This window comes from Ochotona curzoniae, unplaced genomic scaffold (genome assembly GCF_017591425.1).
Source record: "Ochotona curzoniae isolate NIBS_2020 unplaced genomic scaffold, NIBS_Ocur_1.0 contig_2210, whole genome shotgun sequence".
NCBI lineage: Eukaryota > Metazoa > Chordata > Mammalia > Lagomorpha > Ochotonidae > Ochotona > Ochotona curzoniae.
This window is the reverse complement of record NW_024465369.1, coordinates 53,781,454-53,785,444: the sequence shown is the minus strand read 5'-3', so window position 1 is coordinate 53,785,444 and position 3,991 is coordinate 53,781,454.

The window sequence follows — 3,991 nt, the reverse complement described above, 5'->3', positions numbered from 1 at the left end:
AAGTACATTCACTACGCCTACCTCCACAGGCAAGAGAACTGACAGAGAAGGGCTATCCCAGGATCTCCAGAAGACTCAAATGCAAAATATCTTATCAATCAAAAAGAGACTGACAACTGCTGAGAAAAAATGAGAAGCAGTCAGCAGCTGCTGCCAGCCAACTGACAGGCTGGCTAACAGGTGGAAGTGCTTGAGGTCAGCAAGGCAAAGCTTGTGCCTTAGCTGCTGCACGCCCGTGTCCCAGGCCTGTGTCACATCAACAGAGAGAAAACAGGGCTCACTTTTTTCTTCTTAGTTTATTAAAAGGAGAGCAAAAACTAAATACTTAGTGAAATGGCATGGCTTTTAAAAGAAGCCTTTGCCTTATTGGTGAAGTTTAAACATTTAATTCTTATATGTGGACAAAAACAAATACATGAGTGCTTTTCTCATTCTTGGGAAAACAATCTGATTATATATATATATATCATATATCATATATATATATTTTAAGATTTATCTGTTTTTATTGCAGAGTCAGATATACAGAGAGGAGGAGAAACAGAGAGGAAGATCTTCCATCCGATGATTCACTTCCCAAGTGACCATAATGACTGGTGCTGTGCTGATCCGAAGCCAGGAGCCAGGAGCTTCTTCGGGGTCTCCCAAGTGGGTGCAGGTTCCCAAGGCTTTGGGCCATCCTCGACTGCTTTCCCAGGCCACGAGCAGGGAGCTGGATGGGAAGTGGAGCTGCTGGGATGAGAACCAGCGCCCATAGGGAACCTGGCACTTTCAAGGCGAGGACTTTAGCCACTGCACCACTGCCTTGGGGCCCCAATCTGATTACATTTTTAAGAAGATTTATTTACTTACTTATTTTATGAAGTTACAGAGAGCGAGCAAGCTTCTATCCAATGGTTCACTTCCCAAATGGCCACAGCAGTCAGTCTGAATTCAGGAGCCAGGAGTTTTCCCAGATTTCTCTTGTGGATACAGCAGACCAAGGACTCAGGTAATCTTCCACTGATTGCCCAGGCATGTGAGCAGGGAGCTGGATCAGGAGTAGCATAGCTGGGACTCTAGCCAGCGCCCAAATGGGATGTCAGCCCCCAAATGGAATGTCAACCCCGCAGGTAGTAGCTTTACCAACGATGCCACAGCGCCAACCCCATATCTTTATTCTTTTAAACTCTGAGAGTGAGCTTGAAATTAGAGCAAGGTGCTAAATTGTTTTTTTAAAAATCAGCTCAGGAAGTCCTGGTCTGGATTTTAGAGGACACTTCCTCAGGACAAAGAATTCCAAGTCTTTCTTCATCCCCCTGTGAAACAGACAGGGAGATTGGAAAATTATTTCTCAATTATTTCTCTCTCTCCCTCTCTCTCTCTCTCTCTCTCTCTCTCTCTCTCTCTCTCCCTCTCTCTCTCTCTCCAATAATGTTTATAAAGTACTGTAAAATAGACTCTGAAACATGCCGGGCCTGGTGCAGTGACCTAGTGGCTAAAGTCCTCACCTTGAATGCGCCAGGATCCCATATGGGTGCTGGTTCTAATCCCAGCAGCTCCACTTCCCATCCCACTCCCTGCTCATGGCCTGGGAAAGCAGTTGAGGATAGCCCAACTCCCTGGGGCCTTGCACCTGCATGGGAGACCTGGAGGAAGTTACTGGCTCCTGGCTTCAGATTGGCACAGCACCAGTCATTGTGGTCACTTGGGAAGTGAATCATCGGATGGAAGATGTTCCTCTCTGTCTCTCCTCCTCTCTGTATAACTGACTTTGCAATAAAAGCAAATAAATATTAAAAGAAAAAGAAAAGAAGAAACATGCCTATTCATCACATCATTGTTTTAACTTGTCACTTCAGCAATGAAAACAAGGAACAGGTGAGGACTTTTAGCCACTCTTCCTTCTCTCTCTTTCCCCTCACTCCCATGCTTTCCAATGGGAGTATTTGGCCAAGTATTTTAACTATTGAATCATCAGCATCTGAATAAATAATAAACAGATTGTACAGGAGATGAGAAAGCCTCCTCCAAGAGTAAATAACAGTAAATAACAGCCATGGCAGTTCCCTATTTCAACCTGTGGCTGGGAGAAGAAACAGCCCCATTCTCAGAGGGCCAGAGAGCTGTACCTCACCTTAACAAAATGGAAAAGGAGGGGCACTGTGTCTCAGTCATCTCCTGTCCAGTGCCTGAGACCATGCTGTAGAATGCCTACAGACTGTAGGAGAATGCCACGATGTGGTACCAATTCCAAGCTGAACATCCTAGGAGGCAGGCTTCGTACCCCAGGGCAAGCTCAATCACTACTCTGAGCTCCCATCTCCTGCCCTGCAAGTTGGATAAATACAATCTCTAAGGCTCTCAAAATGATTGGAAGACCAAATATGACAATGCACATGCAAGAATACTATACACAGTACACCACTGCAAATCAGGTAATCAATCGATCGAAACCCAAATCCCTTAGTTCCGGGGCAGACATTGGTGCTGTTAGGGTGAAGGCGCCACTTGGGAGACCCACCTCCCATATCAGAATGCTGCTAAGTCCAGTACACACCTCAATCCAGCTTCCTGCCAAGTCGATGATGGTGCCGGGACTTGGGTCTCAGCTACCCATGTGAGAGACTGCAATGCAGAGTCTAGCTCCTGGCTTTGGCCTGGCTTATCCCAGGCTGTTGTGGGCATCTAGGCACTGAATCAGTAGAAGAAAGATCTCTGTGTGTCTAATTAGATGAAAATACTTCTGTTGAAAAAAAAAGCCTCAGTTTGGTGGTATACATATAAGAGGAGTTAAGTGCTCATCATGCTGTATTATTAAATTACATAACACACCTTTATGTAGCAGAACACAGAATGAAAGGCAAAGAATAGATGAGTGAAATTTATGTATGAACTTACATAGGCCAAGGTATCCAGATGTTTGGCCAAACACCAGAATTTATGTGGGTAACAAGCCATTTTTTAGATGCAATTTACATTGAATACTACAGACTTTTTATCAAGCAGACTGTCCTCTGTAATGCGGGTGGGCCTCATCCAATTGGTTGAGTGTGCACACAATAAAAAGACAAATCTTATCCAAGCAAAAGTGGATACTGCAGATTTGTTCATGCCATTATCCATAATAGCATGAGCCAGTTCTTTAAACTATCCTCCTATACACACACACATACACATACAACCTCTTGGCTCTGTTTTACTAGAGAATCAAGAAATATGTATCAATACATATATATCACATGCATATATACATATAATATACATATTATGTATTTGTGTTTTAAATGTTACATATTACATGTTTTACATATATTAAGTGATCTCAAAATTTTCATAGAAATGGAATTTAAAATAAGCTTATTTTGGTGCAAAAAAACCACCATGAACTCCATGTACAATTTTTTTCCATCATATACATTTCCCACTAACTTTTGGAAATACTCCTGCAGATATATGAGGAGTACTTGTGTGTGAGTTTCCTAGGCAACCAGGTCAGATGGATTCTTGAGGAGGAGGCAAGATACTGCCTCCTGGGGAAGCAAGAGTTGGACGAGGAATACAAATTAGCCATCAGTGCCAGGCTTGTTTCGAACTCCAGTCTAGGATCATGCTACCTCCCCAGAGCTTGCTGTGAGGTGCAAAGCTAGCATGGCTCACTTCCCTGCCATCTAAGGCAGGTGCCTCTCACCCAGTCTGATTTCAGTCCTGCTGCCCACATCTTTCTGATCCCTCCAGCCACCACGTACTCACCACAACACTCCCCTGCTCTAAACCTTTGCATGGCTGTTACTCACCCTCCTTGCTGTCAAACACCATGACTTAATGTCTCCTCAACCACATACCTACTTATTGTGTAAGCAGCTCCCTTTTCTTACAACCCTGCTTCTCCTGGTCTTTTCTTACCCAATTCCCATCACGCCAGGGAAGGCCTCACCTTTCCAGGGAAGCTTCCACTGCCAACCTCCAGCAGCAGAATCCATAGCTGCCTCTTCTGAGAGGCTTCCTTGAC